At 41.1% G+C, this 20538-nt stretch overlaps 1 pseudogene; it reads right to left on the minus strand.

Annotated features, from left to right (window-relative positions):
* Window positions 1–11738: 11738 nt before the first annotated feature.
* On the minus strand, window positions 11739–11987 carry LOC112392922 (cytochrome b-c1 complex subunit 8 pseudogene; annotated as a pseudogene).
* Between the last annotated feature and the right edge of the window lie 8551 nt (window positions 11988–20538).

Raw genomic sequence — 20538 nt, forward strand, 5'->3', positions numbered from 1 at the left:
TTTTATGGTTTCAGGTCCTACATTTAGGTCTTTAATCCATTTTGAATTTATTTCTGTATATGGTGTTAGAGAATGTTTAACATTCTTTTACATGTAGTTGTCCAGTTTTCCCAGCACCACTTATTGAAGAGACTGTCTTTTCTCTGTTGTGTATTCTCTCCTTCTTTGTGGCAGATTAATTGACCGTAAGTGTGTGCTCTTATTTCTGGGCTCTCTATTCTGTTCCATTGATCTGTGTGTCTGTTTTTGTGCCAGTACCATACTGATTACTGTAGCTTTGTAATATAGTCCGAAGCCAGGGAGCATCATTCCTCTAGCTCTGTTCTTTCTTAAGTTTGTTTTGTCTATTTGAAGTCTTTTGTGTTTCCATACCAATTTTAAAATAATTTGTTCTAGTTCTGTGAAAAATGCCCTTGGTATTTTGACAGGGATTGCATTGAATCTGTAGATTGTCTTAGGTAGTATGGTCATTTTAACAATATTAACTCTTGCAATCCATGAACATGGTATATCTTTCCATCTGTTTGTGTCATCTTCAATTTTTTTCATCAGTGTCTTATAATTTTCCAAGTACAGGTCTTTTACCTCTTTTATTATTAATCAATACTAATTAACATTATTAGTAATAAAATATTGTTCATTTACTATAGACATAGCTCATTTTATTGCTCTTCACTTAATTGCACTTCTCAGCTACTGCATTTTTTTATGAATTGAAAGTTGTGGCAGCCCTATGTCTAGCATATCTATCCCAGTCATTTTTCCAATACCATCTGCTCACTTCATGTCTCTGTGTCACATTTTGGTAGTTGTCATGATATTTCAAACTTGTTCGTTATTATTATATTTGTTATGGTGATCTGTGATCAATGATCTTTGATGTTACTATTTTAATTGTTTTGTCATTTTTTAGAAATAATTTTTTATTAAAGTATGTATTCTCTTTAGACAAAAAGCTATTGCACACTTAATAGACTACAGTATGGTGTAAACATAACTTTTATATGCACTGGGAAGCCAAAGAATTTATGTGACTTGCTTTATTGCAATATTTGCTTTACCATGGTGGTCTAGAACAGACCCCACAATCTCTGAGGTCTGCCTATATGTTAATTTATCATTATTGTCATTATGATTAGTGTTATTTTTACCATTGTGAAAGCCAGATATTGGCTCCAAATTGTGGAGCAGGATTCCTATAACAGTGACCTGACCTAGCTTGGCTCCCAGGGAGCACCCCAGAAAACTCAGGCTGCAGCAGAAATAACAGAGAAGGCTACCACTTGTTTACTTACAGCCCATGTAGCAGGCAGCCAGCACAGCCTCAGCATTATCAATATGGGTTTTGAAATCATCCAAGGCCAATAGCCCAAATTAATAGCCTCGGGGTGGCTCCAGAGCAATTGAGAAAGAAAATCCATAATGTCACTAAAGATGCCAGCAGCTGTTCAGGGAGAGAGGTCTATATTAATTAAGAGCTGTGAACACTAAAAACTGGTGCACTCAGGAGAAAGAGAGAGAGGTATAATCAACCAAACCCAAGAATCCCACAAGGCAATCCAGGTTAGGAAGCAAAGGGAGCCGCCGCTGGAGAGACTGGGCTGGAAGCAGCCCTGCCACACATGGCACCACCTCCAGGGAGTCAGACGTGTTCTACTACCAGTCCTGCATCCCGTTACTCACAGCAGCCTCTAGGGTAAGCCTGGCCTTTTAGCATCAGCTATAAACTTTAGGGAGGTTCAGCTTTGGGATGTGCGTAAAACTCTTTGGTCATTTCTTTCTGCAACAAAATCATTCAGCTCCAGTGGCCTCCTTTCTCGCGGTCCCTCCTGGGTACTTTGCAAGGCAGGGGACTCAGTGTGAAAGGAGATGGGCTGAGGATGTTAAAGCAATGGTTCTTACCCTTCAGCAGCCTCTCTCAAATGTTTTGCACATAAGGGGGTTGGTGCCTAAGAACACTTCCCAACTCAGGTGAGAAAAGAACATGTACTTAGGAGAAGCTGTGGTGTCCAGAGCACACAATGATCAATGCATTTACACTGAAGGAGTGTGGTTTGAAACCAGGGGTCTTGGATTTGAGATCCACTTTGTCATTTCCTACTTGAATTAAATTAGGTAAGTCCCTCGACCTTGCTGCATTTCTCATTTGTAAAATGAGATAAATACCACCTACTTTGCAGAGCTAATGTAAGATTCCTTAAGCTAATGTATATTACACATATTATTCACATTTTAATTATATTTTCTTTCTAAGTACATTTAGTGACGTAGCTTTAAATACTATCAGTACTCTAAAGATGAGACACTTTTATTTCTTGCCAGGACCTCTCTTCTAAACCACAGACTATAAATAACATTGTCTACTCAACACCTCCTTTTTGATATCTGATAGGCATCTCAAAGTTAACACGTCCAAAACTGAGATCTCACATTCCATTCCCCATCACTGATGGCTCAGGCCAGAAATCTTGGATGATCTTTTCTTCTCCTACTTTTCACAGCCAGTCCGTTGGCAAATCCTATTGGTTCTGTCTTCAAAATACATCTAGAGCTGACTCCTTTTTATCACCTCCATCACCACCAGTCTGGGCCATGACACCTTCATTTCTCATGCGGATCATCACCATCACTTCTTAACCGGAAACCCTGTTTCTGCCTGGTAACACCTCCCAGCCTGCGAAAGTCTCTTCCCAGCATAGCAGCCAGGAGGAGCCTGTTAAAATGTCAGATCATGTGACCACCCTGTTCAAAACCTTCAGGTCGTTTCCCATATGCAAGTAAAGGCAAAGTCCTTGCTTTGCCCTACAAAGCATCAGGTGATCTCCCTGCTTCCCGTGCCATCACTTCCCTGGCATCATCCTCTTCTCCCATCTGTTCACTCTGCCTCCTTTATCTTCCTTGCATATGATAAGCAAACTTCAACCTCAGGGCTTTTGCACTTGCTGAAATACTTCCTGGAATGTTCTTTCCTTGGGTAAGTATGTAGGTTAGCCCTTCACTACTTTCAAATTTTTGCCCAAATATATCAGAGAGATAGCCTTTTCCCCGACCCCCTGTTAAAATAGCACCTGGCCTGGCTCTCCTGCTTTCTTTTTGCACTTACCTGCTTGCTTTTTTCCATGGCATTTATCACTGTTAGACATATATTTAATTATCATATCACCTCCCAACTAGAATATGAGGTCCATGAAAGAGTTATGTTTTCTTCCCCACTGTAATCCTGTTTTGTTCCCCACTGTAATCCCCAAAACCCAGAACAGGATCTAGTTGATAATCAATATATAAAGCAAAATCAATGAATGCAGGAATGAATGATTCTTACCAGTTGAGTTGTTTTATCCATGAAGTCTTTGGGGAAGTTATTACAAATCCAGAAGCACTAAGGATATATATATTGTGTGTTTGTTTTATATGTTTGCTTGTTTTATGTTTATTCTTGCTTGTTTACCTAGTCACATGGAGGGAGGTCAAGATGAGGGCAGAGAAGTACAGGGCTCCTTGTCAGTGTACTCGGGTGGGGAGCCTTAGCACAGCTCTTGAAAGGAAAGTCGTATGACGCTCATCCAGAGTAAGGAGGAAAACCAGCAATTTTTTGGCCAGGGCCGTGCCTGGAGAGGACTGGGGAACCCGCCTGTACCACTCACCAGGGGACTTGCTCTGGACCCAGAGGACTCTCTGAGCAGTGCCACACTCAGATGCCCTCATTAGGCTGCCAAAGGTGACCTGGGAAGAGGGACTCCACCTCATACCCCTGCAAACTGTGCACACAGACTTCATTTCTGCAAGTGAAGCTGTGTTATCTCCAGCAAATTGCCTCTTTAGGACTTGAACATTTATCTGTCAAGTGAAGGTAACAAATTATAATAAAGTTAGTCTTAGATGGAGGTAACGCATGTAAAGGGCCTAGATTTAGGTCGGTCACATAATACATGCTCAATGTGTTTATTATTTATCGGATCATTTCCATTAAAAAGAACCCCCAATGCTTTGACATCTGAATTGGCTCCCAGAATTTCCTTGTGAGACATAATTTAGATTCATGACTCAATCAAATGCCCTTTTTTTGAAATTCTGACCTATAAAAAAGATGATAGTTACAATTCTAAATTATCTCACAAGAAAAATTGAAATATATATGTATATATGCAAATATATACACATAAATATACTACACACACACACACACACACACACACATCTCTCTGTTTTCTCAAGATCTCCACTAGTTGCCTCAATAGAACCCTAAATAAATATACCCAAAACTACATCCTGTCTAAAAAGGGAGCTGTACATGGTGATTAAGATCCTGAGCTCTGGTCCTGTGATCCAGGGACAACTTCCCCGGGAGAACAGACGGCGCGCCTCAGGCTAGTGTAACGTCCCTCTGGCCTCTGCCGCCGCAGGCCCGCCCCGCATCCGCACCCCTCCCTTCCCCTGGCCTGAGTGAGCCAGAGCCCCCGAGTCAGCTGCTCCTTTAACCCCGTCCTGTCTGAGTGAAGAACAGACTAAGGAGACAAAAGACCTGTATGCAGAAAATTATAAGACACTGATGAAAGAAATTAAAGATGATACAAATAGATGGAGAGATATACCATGTTCTTGGATTGGAAGAATCAACATTGTGAAAATGACTCTACTACCCAGAGCAATCTACAGATTCAATGCAATCCCTATCAAACCAGCGCTGGCATTTTTCACAGAACTAGAACAAAAAATGTCACAATTTGTATGGAAACACAAGAGACCCCGAATAGCCAAAGCAATCTTGAGAATGAAGAACAGAGCTGGAGGAATCAGGCTCCCTGACTTCAGACTCTACTACAAAGCTACAGTAATCATGACAGTATGGTACTGGCACAAAAACAGAAATATAGATCAATGGAGCAGGATAGAAAGCTCAGAAATAAACTTGCACACATATGGTCACCTTATCTTTGACAAAGGAGTCAGGAATGTACAGTGGAGAAAGGACAGCCTCTTCAATAAGTGGTGCTGGGAAAACTGGACAGGTACATGTAAAAGAATGAAATTAGAACACTCCCTAACACCATACACAAAAATAAGCTCAAAATGGATTAAAGACCTAAATATAAGGCCAGACACCATCAAACTCTTAGAGGAAAACATAGGCAGAACACTCTATGACATAAATCACAGCAAGATCCTTTCTGACCCACCTCCTAGAGAAATGGAAATAAAAACAAAAATAAACAAATGGGACCTAATGGAACTTCAAAACTTTTCACAGCAAAGGAAACCATAAACAAGACCAAAAGACAACCCTCAGAATGGGAGAAAATATTTGCAAATGAAGCAACTGACAAAGGATTAATCTCCAAAATTTATAAGCAGCTCATACAGCTCAATAACAAATAAACAACCCAATCCAGAAATGGGCAGAAGACCTAAATAGACATTTCTCCAAACAAGATATACAGACTGCCAACGAACACATGAAAGAATGCTCAACATCATTAATCATTAGAGAAATGCATATCAAGACTAGAATGAGATATCATCTCACACCGGTCAGAATGGCCATTATCAAAAAATCTAGAAACAATAAATGCTGCAGAGGGTGTGGAGAAAAGGGAACACTTTTGCACTGCTGGTGGGAATGTGAATTGGTTCAGCCACTACGGAGAACAGTATGGAGGTTCCTTAAAAAACTAAAAATAGAACTACCATATGACCCAGCAATCCCACTACTGAGCATATACCCTGAGAAAACCGTAATTCAAAAAGGGTCATGTACCAAAATGTTAATTGCAGCTCTATTTACAATAGCCTGGAGATGGAAACAACCTAAGTGTCCATCATCGGATGAATGGATACAGAAGATGTGGCACGTATATACAATGGACTATTACTCAGCCATAAAAAGGAATGAAACGGAGTTATTTATAGTGAGGTGGATGGACCTAGACTCTGTCATACAGAGCGAAGTAAGTCAGAAAGAGAAAGACAAATACCGTATGCTAAGACATATATATGGAATCAAAGAAAAAAAATGTCATGAAGAACTGAGGGGTAAGATGGGAATAAAGGCACAGACCTACTAGAGAATGGACTTGAGAATATGGGGAGGGGGAAGGGTAAGCTGTGACAAAGTGAGAGAGTGGCAGGGTCATATATACACTACCAAACGTAAAATAGATAGCTATTGGGAAGCAGCCGCATAGCACTGGGAGATCAGCTCGGTGCCTTGTGACCACCTGGATGGGTGGGAGGGAGGGAGACTCAAGAGGGAGGAGATATGGGAACATATGTATATGTATAACTGATTCACTTTGTTATAAAGCAGAAACTAACACACCATTGTAAAGCAATTATACCCCAATAAAGATGTAAAAAGAGAACAAAAAGCCAACAACAACAATAAAGAGATCCTGAGCTCTGAGAGCTTAAACAACTTGCCCTGTATCACATGGCTGGCCACACAGAATTTAATTTCCATATCTGGAAAATGTGGTAACAATAATGTGTGAGACTGGCTACCTAATTTGTGTAACCTAGTGCAGAGTGAAGTTTAAAGACCATTGTTCAAAGAGCAGGATAAAGCCATTAACGGTACTAAGATATAGAGCTTTCTTCTGCAGTCTGTCTCTTAAATTGTCATGGTATTATTTTGTGTGTTTTTGTTTTTTGTTTTTGCTATTTCCTGTCATGCTCCCTCAGGGGTGGAAATCCTCATGCAGACTCCACAGGTGGCCTAGGGTCACACCCTGTGAGGGCAGGTGACAGCAGGTCAGTCAGCTGCCAGACCAAGGCAACATGTCCCAGTCAATCTCCTGTCTCTGGGCCTGCCCACCCAGTCCCGGGCCAGTGGTGACCTCCAAGAGTTTTCATTCTCTGTGCTAGAATGTGCTTGGTGCCTGGACTGGGGTAGGTGAAGGGCTCATCCCTGAAAAGTCACCCGCGAAACACCCCGTGGTGCTGCCAGCCCTGGACAGCGGGCAGGGATGGCCAACACGTGTCTGAGCTCCATCCTATACTCTTGTGGAGGGGAGGGGCCTGCTGCGGGCACAGGACGATGATGGAAAGCAAGCCTTCTCAGGCCGACATGACTCCATCATTCCCCGGGGGAAAGAGTGGCTGTGGTCATGGGGCAGGGATGGAGTGGGGAGGTCTGGTAGGACCCAGGGTGCCAGGGTACTGGGAGCAGACAGCTGAGAACCCATCTGAGAGGGGCAGAGAGGGCAAAGGAGGCAGGACTAAGCCCCGGGCAGTCTCCATTGTTCCAGCCACATCTTCAGTCATGCAATGATCAAATTATTAGGAATTTCAAAACAGACAACACAGAGCGTTAAAACCCCGGTGCAGGGCTCTTCCGCGTGCCAGGCACTTGCTGACTGAGCTGGTCCTTTGCAACATGCCCACAAAACCAGCCCTTAATCCCAGCCACATAGAGTGAGGCAAAGTGAGTTCGCATACATCAAGCGCAACGCCTGCCAAATAGTGTTCTCAGTACAAACCAGTCGCTGAGGTTACCTTCCGATAGCCCCTGGTCCTGCTCTTCTACCTGGGACCTGTTCTCGTAAGAGGGTATCTTTTAAAAATGCAAATCCAGTCATGTTGTTCCTTCATTTGAAATGCTGAAGTTACTTCTCTTTGCTCTGATAAGAAAGTTCAAATTCTTCACGTGGTCTGTGAATCCCTGGCACAGTCTTCCTAAGTCACCCCCCACCCCCTCACCTCAGGCCCTTTCCTCCCCCCTCACTGTCCTCTAAGCGTGCTACTCTTCATTCTGAGGGTCAGGCTTTTTCCCCCTTAGGCTCTTGGCCACAAGGGAAGGGAGGAGTTCCAGGCAGAGGGAACGGCCTGTGTGAAGCCTTACTCATTTTTAGGTTTGAAAATATCACTTCCTCAGGGAGGTTTGCTTTGAGCTTTCTGGCTAGCTAAAACAACCCCGCCCCATGATGTGCTCTCATAATACCCTGTATTTTTTCTTTATAGAACTTCTAACACTTCTAAGTAGAATAAACTATCAAAAGATTATTTATTGAATGTGTCTCTTTCTAATTGAACTGTGAGCATCTTGCAGGCAAGTTCCATAATTCTCTTGTTCACTGCTACATTCCAGTCCCTAGTTGAGGACCAGACATGTAGATTCTCTGTAAATATTTGCTGAAGTACTTAACATCTAGTGCTTAACTAAGATGGCCTGAGGTTATTATTTGGTAAAGAATGCTCTTTATATAGGTGAATCCTGGTTAGGTTTTAGAAGGAAGATAATCTTAGGTTTCTTTTGATTCTTGCTTGCTCTCCTGGACCTTCTGGATATCACCTCTTTTGGTCTAAAAACCTTGTCTTCAGCTATTTCCCAGTACCCTTTCCTGCTGTTCCCCTGTATTATCTTTCCTCAGCAAAAGATATGTGCATATTTCTTCTCCATAGTCTTTGATTCTCAACTTCTTCCCCCTGTCATTTGTGCAGTCCCTGACCCCTCCTTATATATTCAGTTGTTACTGTCTTTACATCAACATTTTCTATAATTTTCCTGTAAGCTGTCTCATATTATTTCAAGGTGGGAAGGGTACTGTGATGCAGCTTGCAGAAGAATCTCTGCAGAAGGAAATGGTCTCATAAATAAATATACTGTTTTTTAAATAACCTTGTCATATAAGCAATGATGAATTAACTTGTGAGTTTCAGCTGTCTGTATTACACAGTTTGATAATCACAGAATAGGTGCAGAAAGCAGGGCCCAGGGTACATAGCCACTGAGTTTCAGGAGTATTTTTTTTTTTTTTTTTTTTTTTTTGGACCCATTTGCGGTACGCGGGGCTCTCACTGTTGTAGCCTCTCCCATTGCGGAGCACCGGCTCCTGACACGCAGGCTCAGCGGCCATGGCTCACGGGCCCAGCCGCTCTGCGGCATGTGGGATCCTCCTGGACTGGGGCACGAACCCGTGTCCCCTGCATCGGCAGGCAGACTCTCAACCACTGTGCCACCAGGGAAGCCCTCAGGAGTATTTTGAGATGGTCCAGGATATATTTGTCATTGTCTACATCCTAATAAGACTGAGCTTCCTTTTCAACTCTCATTTTATCACTGCCTATAATAAAGGGGTGGATTAATTTCATCCGTAAACACAGATATGATAGTTTTATCCTGTGGCTATGAATGGTGCTTTAAAGAGTCAAAATGATAAACCAGTGTAGTAATTTACCATAATTACAGCCATGAAATATTACGTAGAATTAGTCATGGCAGTAACACATGGCTCAGGAAGTTCTAGTGAAATCTGTGAAGTGAGAGAGAACAAAAGGGAGGAAACAAGGTATGAGGACAGGCAAAGTTTGTAGCCAGTAATCCAGACAGTTGGGGAAAATAAATGCAAGCTGGAGGACTCCAGGAAAGATCTGTCCTGGGAGGAGATGCCCTTGTTTTCTCTGGAAAGCCCGCCAAGTTTAGGAGACTTGCCACAGTTTAATTAAAGTCTGCAGCTGGTGTGAAAGCAAAGGAGAAAAGAAATTAGGGCAGTGCAAAAACTAATGAAAGTCTCATTTTAAACTTTTTTCTCTATTATGAAAGAAATGTGACTTGTCAGCTGTGGCCCCATTCACCGTGACAAAGCCCTCAGGGAAGGAACGTTCTGGACAGCAAAGAGAAAAGACCTGTAGTCAGGTCTCTTTGGATTTGATTGCCACTGCCTTTTTCAGTAAAAACTCATCAAAATCCTTGTTTGTTTTTTAAAAAACAAATTGGTAAAAGAGAGCAGTACAGATTGAACAGCTTTTAACGACAGGAACTTTGAAATGAAGAACTGACCTTTGCAATCAGAGCTGGATTCACATTCAGACTTTATCACCTGTATTAGTCAGAGTCTTCAGAGAAACAGTACCAATAGGATACATCCTATTATGGGAGCTTATGAGTCCAAAACCCATATGGTAAGCCAGCAGGCTGGAAATTCAGGGAAGAGGTGACCTAGTCTTGAGTCCAAATTCCACAGGGCAGGCCAGGCAAGCTGGAAACTCAAGCAGGTTTTTTCTTTTCCCCTTAAATTGCTTTATTTTTAAAAATTTTCATTTCATGTTGGAGTATAGTTGATTTACAATGTTGTGTTAGTTACAGGTGTACAGCAAAGTGATTCAGCTATACATACACATCTATCCATTCTTTTTCAAATTCTTTTCCCATTTTGGTGATTACAGAATATTGAGCAGAGTTCCCTGTGCTATATAGTAGGTCCTTGTTGGTAATCTGTTTTAAATATAATAGTGTGTATATGTCAATCCCAAACTTATAGTTACCCAAGGGGAAAGGTGGGGGAGAGAGATACATTGGGAGTTTGGGATTGACATCAAGCAGAGTTTCTATGTTACTGTCTTGTGGCTGAAACCCTTCTCCTTTAGGAAACCTCCATCTTTGCCTTAGCCTTCAACTGATTGGATAAGGCCCAGCCACATGACGGAGAGTAAACTGCTTCATTGAAAACCTACTGACGTGGATGGTAATACCTCCACAGCAACAACAGCTAGACTGACGTTATACCAAACAAATGGGCAGCATGACCTAGCTAAGTTGACACATGAAATTGACTATCAAACCAACTAATGTTAAGAATAATATGTTAGTTAATGTTTCTGTAACACTTCCTTTTGGCCAGGCACAATGAACTCATTTAATTCTCACAACGACCCTATGATCTGGGTAATATTATTATTCTCATCTTATGGATGAGATAACTAAGATAAAGGGAAAGTTAAATATCTTCCCAAGTTCACAGATGATAAGAGGCAGAGCTGGGATTTGAACTCACATAACCTAACTCCAGAATTTGGGTTCTTAGGTACCACAATATGTTGAATTCTGGCGATTGAATGAAGTTCCCCGACCTTTGTTCCTTTATGGGAAAACACATATAATAGCAGATAATGTGTGGTTTTAGGGGAAGATTAAATTAGAAAATGCATGTGAAGATCTAACCATAATACCTAATAGATAGTAGGTTCTCCATAAGACTTAGCTCTCTTCCCCGACCTTAAAATTAATTGCTTTTATATTGTGTCTTAAGTTTAGAAATCCCTTCATTCTAGAGAGCCTCACTAAAACATTGAGGTCTTAATTTTTGTAATTATTGACTTACTATTAATTTCTCTAGGTAATCCCCAAGTTTCATTTGGGCTAGAGCCTGTGTTACCCCATGCGGATCTTCAGCACTAAACTCAACACTTGGCATATTGTAAGGTCTTCAATTTATGCACTAAATCAGTAAACAGATTTAGAAATTAATGCCTTTTATTGTCAGTTGATAGACAAGAAACTGAGGCACAAAGTGGTTAAATGACTTGCTCAAGGTATATGCAATCTATAGACTGGTATATCCAGGTCTCCAGAATTTCATTGTTTTTATTTGTTTGTTTCCTTCCAAAAGGCAGTGTTGGATGTAAGCAGAGGCATAGGCAATCTTAAGGTTCATCACCTCCCTGCCCAGTTGAAGTGTGAGAAACTTTAAATAACCTCCATGCCTGCTTTGGGTCACGATCAGTATCTGAGAGTTGTTGACTCCAAGAGCCCTCATTTGGAGTGGGCTTCTTCTCATCAGGCAGATGAATAGCTTTAGAACTCAGTAATTAAGGGGTCAACGATTCACGCAAAGCGTTCCACATTTTTTTTTTTTTTTTGCGGCCTCTAATAAGTTTATTGTGTCTTCGAGACACTACAATGTAGACTCCTCTCCCAGAGAAGAGTCTTTCAGAGACAAGGGACCGTTATCCAGATGAGTTGTTCATTTGTCATTTTCATAGGCAGCTGGATTCTTCCTCTTGGATTTCTCAAACTCCTGTGTTCCCCACGTGTAGACAAAATAAAACACTACAAGTGGCGGCACGACGCAAAGGGTGCGCGCCTGAGTGCGGTGCAGCGTGTTGGGCATGCCCTTGCTGAAGCAGTGCGGGAAGGCGCGCTGCTCCAAGGGCGACAAGCTGTCGGTGATCACAGGCCGCGCCCGCATCAGATGCCCAGACTCGTGGCCCATGGTCGCTGCGGCGCCGAGGTCGCCTCTCCCTCTGCAGCGCAGGATCCACCGGCCTCCCATTCCACATTTAGACACAGATAACACGCACTTCAAAAAAGAGAAAAAACCCTCACCTTTAACCAACTTTTATTCCTCTTGCTCTCTCACTTTCCTGGAAACTGATGAGACGTACCTCTGTAACTTAAGCCTAATGACAAAGTGCAAAGTCATTGCCTACTTTTATTGAATTGTCTTCTGCTTTATGGACTAATCCAAGGAATGACGCACTGCTACACAAACCCATGTGCTCATCCCCATTCAGCCCAGCTTTCTCCTGCCTAGGATTCGCTGTCTTTGCTGTAGGAGACTGATCGTGGACTTGAAACACAACCACGGGACCAGTTCTGCCTTGGCCATTTATACTCTGAGTGGCCTCAAGTAAATGACTGAACCTGTCTCTGCCTTGCTTTCCTGACATAGAAAATGTGGGTGATAATTTCTACTCTAACTTCTTCATGGATAAGTGAGATTTCAATTAGGTAATTTATTTAAGAGTCCTTTGAATAAAATAATAAAACATATAAATAAAAAACAAAGTGTATAGACATAAGCTATTATTATTGTCGCCAAGGGTTTTTTGAAAGGAAAATGCATCCTACTCGGTATTTGTTTCCTTTACGCTGTGACTTCAAAGTCCAGATGTTAAGTAGGGGTAAATAGATGACCAGCTCACATTCTTCCAGGCATTACCACCTTCTCATCATTCTGAATTTCCTCAGAATGCCAACGTTCCAGTCACCCTGTGTTTCCTGATCTCCTATAGATTCTTGGTTCCTATTATTTATACTTTCTTTTCAACACCTCAAATCAAAACTTTATTGTTTTCCGAGAAGTCCTCCTGTTTCCGGTCTCTCCTAGACTGATCTTCATAATGGCTTTCCACTGCCTGGAGAAAATTCCAAATCCCTTAGAACTCTGCAATTTGGAACTGTCAAGACATCACTGCTTTATGTTTCCAGGTTCCATAAGGAACCCCTCTGCCCCGCCCCCATCCACAAATCTGCTCGTTTTACTATTCCTTTGGGACTTCAGTGAGGCTTATTAGAGTCCTTCACAAAATCCTTCCTTCCTTAGCCTACAAACCATTCAGTACACTGGGGTCTTACACGTGCTATGAAAACTCTAGGATTATCATTTCTCTCCCTCTCCTGAAAACTTCTGTCAGACCACACTGTCCTTAGACCAGTATCCCTGAGAGGATTGTTAAGGTCCTTTATAACGTTCTTAGCTTATGCACTTCACCCCACACTTCTTCCCCAAACAAATCATTTCTTATCAAACTTCAACACCCCTTTGTTTCCTGACACTGCTCCCTGACCAATCTCTTTTCCTGGTTCAATTTCTCTTCCTGCCCCTTCTCGGCTTATCAGATTCTCAGCAGTCTTTATAAAAACAGCTCATGTAAAAATCTCCTCACAAACCTTGCTCTGTTGCTGCATGTTTTCCTTCACCGACCTCCAAGAATACAGAGGAGGTAGGATGGTTTAGGTATCTAGGTATTCTAGAAATAGAATTGCATTTGGGGTCACACAGAGCTGTGGTTGGAATCCCAGTTTGGCTTTTAATATTGGTGAGTCCTTGGGAAATTTTCATAACGCCTTGAGCTTCCTTTTCCTTATCTGTAAAATAGAAGTATTAATTGTAACCTTACTTTGATTGTAGTGATAGAATGAGGCAATTTATATAAAACATCTGCAACATAATAGTTATTCCATAAGTGGTAGCTACTTTCATTATGAGTACTGCCTCTGTCGCCCATTTGGCATCTACCATATGCCACCTTGTGTTATTGTTCAGCTACTTTATGAGTTTATATGTCTCCTCTAAATATGGTTTTCATAAACGTGCTGTGTATTACACTTATTTTGAACGTCCCAGAGTGGTAAGCCCAGTGATGGTATCCCCACATTTATTAGAAACCTAAGAAGCCCATCTCTTGAAAAATTCATTTCAATCGTATGTCTTGCAAGTTTAAGTACAACACTTATAAAGTGTCGGTAAGTAGAAGTCCTTTAGGGTTAGTTTGGCATGTTCATTGAGCATTGCTTTATAGTCCTATCCTGTTGTCTGTATGTCATCAGTTGAAACTTAGGAAGGGACTCAGACCATCTCTGAGGGTGATGATAGATCATTGAGTCCCCTCACCTCAACCACACTGAAGCAGTTTATAATTTACATATGTACTGAGCACATTGAGGGATTCATAATCACTCTGAAGTCTGAGAGCCCTTGATATAGAGGTAGCTGAGCAGCTTTGAGCCACACTATACCTCTCTGAACCATAATTTATTTTTTAAATATAAATTATCATAATTCTTTCTCATAGAGCTTGTATAAAAAAGAAGCTCTTAACCCATTGTCTGGTATGTGGTAGTTGCCTAAAAGCCATAGCTGTTATTATCCTTGTTAGATTGGAGGCTGTGACGATTGTGACCCAAGGAAGATGACTCAAAGACTTTACCAGCTAGATCCTTCTCAAAGACTAGTCTAGGACCAGAACCATGGGTGTCCTCTGAGAGCTTATTAGAAATGCAGAGTCTTAGGCTCTATGACTTAACAACTGAATTCAAATCTGCGTTTTGACAAGAGATCCAATGGCGCATTAAAGTTTGGGAAGCAGTGGTCTAGATCAGATTCTGAATCAGTAGGTCTAGGAAGGGACCCAGCCCTCCGCATTTCTGACAAGCTCCCAGTGCTAGTACCAGTGCTATTCACCACATACGACGCTATGAGTTACCAGGTTGGATCGCTGATCCCAAACTTGGCTACACACTAGAACCAACTTGGGAGGGGGCTTCAGAAATATGGATGATTAGTTTTCACTCTCAGAGGTTTCATTGGAATGGGATGCAGCCTCAGCCTCCAAACTTGTAAAATGAACTCGTTTATTCTAATATACAGAGAAGTTTGAGAACTGCTGCTGTGGATTAATTTGGTTGGGAACTTTTTTTTCGTGCATTAATCAAAAGCAGCATTTCAGCCAAGATATTGCATAAATCAAAAAAATTTAAAAATCCATCACTGAGATTTCACTAGGAATATTTCTGACAGAAAAAAAAAAGTAAACATATATATGTACAAACACAAAGACATATAGACCAATTTAAATCCTTTTAACTCCTGTCTTGATTCTTGCGTGACAATAACAAAACAAAGTTGAAAGCCTGTGAGAGATTGTTCCAAGGTAGAGTTAGGGTGTGGCTTGAGTTGAAGGATTTTGGAAGGAAGCGTCACAGAACACTTGAAACATTAGGGAATTTGTTCACTGAGTTTCTGCCAGATTTTCACTTGTCAGTACATCAGAATTAAGGTTGAGCCAGATAAATTGTTAACAACGTCAAATTTGATTGTTTCAACATGTTCTAAATCATGGCTGCCAGGGTGAATCTTGCTGGCTTTTGCATCTTCCTCCCTAAACCTCAAAAGAATGATAGATGGACATATTCTTTTCAAAGCGTAAATGATACCTTTATTTAGAAACAAGTGACACTTTAGTGGGTGGGCTTGTGTGAAAATATTCCACCTACTGGTAAGACCCGTGAAAAATCGTATCGGGAGTTTCGTCTTTAAAAAAGATTGTAGCATCTCATCAGGATGGATATTTGTCCAATTTTAAGCAAAAGCGATATATTTTAAAGAAATTTGTTAGATCATACACCATTACTCTAAAAAATTCAGTGGTTGATAATACTCCAGATACGCCCCTCGTGCTAAAAAACAAAGAAACCCTGAAGTTAAAAGTAAATCCCCAAATTTTGGTTATTCACATTAAATAATAATATACCAAAAGGCAACTTGGAATATACCTAGTATGTTTTCACTTTTTAATAACTTCACTGATGCTCAACTTTACAGGGAAAAAAAATTACCAAATAAGTTGTACCCATTCATTCAAAAATATTCATTGAATGTCTACTACGTGCTGGACATTTTTTAAAGACCTTAAAATAACACTCTCTTCTATGCACTTAAACTTCCTCATGCAAAATGATTTCATTATGGGTAAAAGGTGATGTTAATAATGATGAAGATTTGTTGAGACCTGAAATGTGCCAGGCACTGTGCTTGGTCCTTTATGGCCATCATCTCTTCAGTGGTCATGGCAACCGTGTGGGGATGGAACTAATATTATCCAAGCCTTAGGATGAGACAACTAAGGAAGAACTAAGGGACTAGAAAAATAGTAAGCAGCGGGGCCAGAATTTGAAATCTGACAGTGTGAATCTGAACCCAACTTCTTAATCATGATGGACGAAGCAAGTATATCTTAATTGTACTGGACATGGTGTTCAAGCTGAAGGACTCCTCATCCAAGTCATACTCTATTTATTGTAAAATAAAATAGAGTAAAATAAAAGTGACTCTTGTTCACATGGAGAATTGTCTCTACTCAGTCTAGAAAGAACTCCATAGTATCAATGCCCTCCAGCTAGAGCCCATCCTGAACACAATGGTAGTTGAAAAAAGTCTTGTTTATTACTCGTTGCCGTGAGCAAAAACATACACCATGGGACCAGTGGGGTTTCTCAATAAGACAGTGTTATAAAGAACCTATTAAAGAATTTGGGCTTTAGTTGGGTAACAATAAATGAATGCCTATTGTTTATTAATATAATACAGTAACAACAACAAAAAACTTCCCAATCAAAAGCATTGTGGTCTTTGGACATCTGTTTGAGCAAAACGTATTGACTCCAAGAGCTTTGTGGAGCTTGTATCACCAGAATGCCAAGTTAGCTTTGAAAGCTGACCAGAGCGAATGACCCCCTAGTGTTTTCCGCATTTAGTACAACGAAATTATCATGTAGCATTGCAAGCACGAGGCTGGATTTCTCAGACTCCTGGGCATGGCTGAGTTTTGATGGTGGTGTGCCGGAAAATGAGAAACAGAATGAAAAATCCTCATCCCCTTAGCAAATATTCATCCTGTTCTAATCTGCCACAGTACCTCTGGATTTCTCCGGTATTGATAGCCCTCTTTATGCAAGTGAATTCTGAAAGCTGTCTCATTAATGCGGTGAATGGATAGTGGTGTTTAACCGATGCCGTTTTCCTGGTCTCTCTTATCAACGTGTAATAATCCATCATGGAGGTCAATTTTATTCCTAGGCATTTCTCACGGCAGAACGTGTCTTCTAGAAACCAAAGCTTCCCTTCCACTTCCCTTTATCATCACTCTTTTACAGAGGAGTTACTCCTGCTCTGTCTCTCTTCTTCTCTCCCTCTCTCTGAATTAACGCCCTCTGGGGTCATCTTTATGCTGCTTATGACGTGTTTGACAATCACTGATGCCTCCCTCGGCTTCAGCTCATGGGGTAAGCGATGGAAGCCTGAGCTTTCCTGACAGATTAGAAGGTGCTTTGTAACAAGGGGAAAATCAAATCAAATGCTTGTCATAGGGCATTCCAAGCTATGTTAGGAGGCAGAAAGGGCATGAGAGAAAAGGAGTAGCTGGGAGAAAGTGAAAATGCAGTCTAATATACGAGAAGAAAACTCCTGAAAAACAGCATCAATTGGTGAAACGATAGAGACACTGCTCTATTGCGTAGCAAGAAAGCTACGTAAATTTAGAAAGTACAAGGTAGAGAAGTGGTTAACAGTATCACCAATCAAAGGAATTTATGCAGCCATTAAAAATGTTACCATGCTACCTTATATTTGTATAACATATGCACAGCATACCAATACAAAACAATTGAAACTGACGAGACGCAAAATGACGCAAAAGGAAAATAAGTAAAAATGTCAGATGGAGCCACTCTAAGGTTGGTCTACCACATGCATGCCTTCTTCACATCTGCTGAGCCAGGGATGGAGCTGTTTGGGCATCAATGGGAAAAGGAAAACAAAACCATTTCATACAACATAGTGAATAAAGTATTAAAACAAAAACGAAAGTGTTTAGGAAGCAAGTTATTTCTAGTAAAGAAACACCAAGAATTATCCATCATGGGTTATTTTAGACATCGAGTTCATGGGATGGTTACAAATGTGAGCCCAGGAGCCACGCTGCTTGGGTTTGAAACCAACCTGATATTTCCTCACTGTGTTGTCTTGGGCGAGACTCTTCAAACCCCTTCAGGCTCTTCTGCTCATCACTAATTTGTAACAACAGTGCTGTAGCCTCATAGGATTGTTTTGAGGATTATGTTGAATAGTCCATGAAAGGAGTTCGGCATTATGCGTGTTCATAATAGTAGCTAAAACTTAGTGACTTTATTTTTTATTTTTATTTTTTTGCGGTACACGGGCCTCTCACTGTTGTGGCCTCTCCCGTTGTGGAGCACAGGCTCTGGACGCGCAGGTTCAGTGGCCATGGCTCACGGACCCAGCCGCTCCATGGCATGTGGGATCCTCCCGGAGTGGGGCACGAACCCGTGTCCTCTGCATCGGCAGGCGGACTCTCAACCACTGCGCCACCAGGGAGGCCCTAGTGAGTTTATTTTTAACGTAAGCAAAATTTTTCACAATTTTCACTAATCAAAATAACATGATTCAAAGTGCATTGATATAAAGTGATAGTGTTGAAAAGGCTTTCGGTTCAGTAACTGCAGTTCTATAGAGTAGCAGGAGGCTGGGCAACACAACAGGATTGGGTAAGAAGTTTTGGAGGTATAACCTAGGAGCATATATGGGAACAGCTGGAGCAACATTTCCCTGAGTATACTACATTGGGTTTTGTGTAAAAATGGTTCCTTACCAAATAGATTGGGAAAATTCTAGGTTAATAAATTGATGCGTTTTTCTCTACTTCACAAATTCTCAAATATTTTTGTACACCCTTTTGTATTCTGAATCAATGGACGGTAATATACATAATAATTTGCCAAACTTGATTGACCGAAGAATTCTTTCTTCACTGGACATCTTGTAGATTTATGTCCCAAAAGACACACTTAGGAAATGCTGATTGAAGGAGGTGACAGATTTGCACTTCCTCCAGGCAATTGGTCATAAATATTGTTTCTATCAACTGAGATTTTGAGTTTGAATTTAGGGTTTGGGCACAGCTGCAGTCTGACTCCAGTTAAACATCTCATTTCTCAGCCTAGTTGGAAGAAGTGATTGACATTTTCCTGTAAATATTGAAGAAACTGAGGAAGATGTGTCATTGACTAATCTATATCATTTTAAACCAACAAACTGGTTTGGGTTAGATTTGTAAATCACTTTCTTTTCCCCCTGTGTTCTCTGGGATTTTGGTGGCATCTTATGGAACTGTGAGATACCATTACTGCACTTTAATGTTCCGTGTTAATGATATACATCTATATAAGTTTATGCCATGAATACACGCACACATATGCTAATTGTAAAAAAAATCCCAAATTTTGAAGTATACAAAAGAAAAAAAGGTAAAAAAGGAAACTTTCCTTTTAATTAGGCCTTATATTTTTTCTGTCCATTCCTTTAATTGAATGAGTATATAAACATGTAGTTTAGAAAAAAAAAACAGAATTGTATGGTATATATCTTTCTACACTTGGCTTTTGTACCTTAAAATATTTCCTGTGGATCTTTGTCTTTGTCTTTTTTTTTTTTTTTTTTTTTTTTTTTTTTTTTTTTTTTTGTGGTACGCAGCCTCTCACTGTTGTGGCCTCTCCCGTTGCGGAGCACAGGCTCCCGACGCGCAGGCTCAGTGGCCATGGCTCACGGGCCCAGCCGCTCCGCGGCATGTGGGATCCTCCCGGACCGGGGCACAAATCCACATCCCCTGCATCGGCAGGTGGACCCTCAACCACTGCGCCACCAGGGAAGCCCTCTGTCTGTCTTTTTTTGATCATGGAAAAAAGAGGACCTGTGGAACTATAAAGCATGATTTCATAAAGAGAAGTTTGCATAGGGAGGTATGAATTGAATAAAATTCTGGGTTGAGGACTTTTGAGATTTTATAGGAAATGGGAGTCACCAATAATTCCTAAGCTGTCGCAAAGCATCAAGCAGCAGAGTTTTAGACCAGTTCTGGCAGTGAGAGGTGTGATGAAATAGCGTTTCTTATGATGCCTGTTCATCCTTTTATGCACTGAGGATCGTCATTTTTAAAATAAGTAAACACAGTTATAAATTGTGAAATGATGGCCGTCAAAGTCACACTTAAGTTTTTGTCTGTTTCTTGTTTGGGAGAACGCTCTCAGTTTTCAAAAACATTGGAAGGTTACAAACTTCCATGTTCTCTGAAAGTTAGCTAACATGTCAGTCTTTTCTACTAGACAGAGTTCAGCCTGGGGATTCTTCTGGGAAGCGTCTTCCCTCTTCCTGGACCAATGAGTCCCCTGAGATGTCCAGGATGTTTACAGACACCTTCTGAGTTCATGCATTGAGGCCATAATACACTTAGAGTTTGCCTGGTTATTTCACCTGGTCCAAACATCAGGAGGTTTTATCCTCCCCAATGCTGTTTGTGGCCAATCACATTTTCTGCTTCTTCAGCACCTCTCCGTAACTCACGGCCTGCCATTCTTGATGAGCATCAACAAAGGCAATGCCGTGTGTGCTGCTTGTCGTGTTTGAA

Source organism: Neophocaena asiaeorientalis, unplaced genomic scaffold (genome assembly GCF_003031525.2).
Source record: "Neophocaena asiaeorientalis asiaeorientalis breed wild unplaced genomic scaffold, Neophocaena_asiaeorientalis_V1.1 scaffold240, whole genome shotgun sequence".
NCBI lineage: Eukaryota > Metazoa > Chordata > Mammalia > Artiodactyla > Phocoenidae > Neophocaena > Neophocaena asiaeorientalis.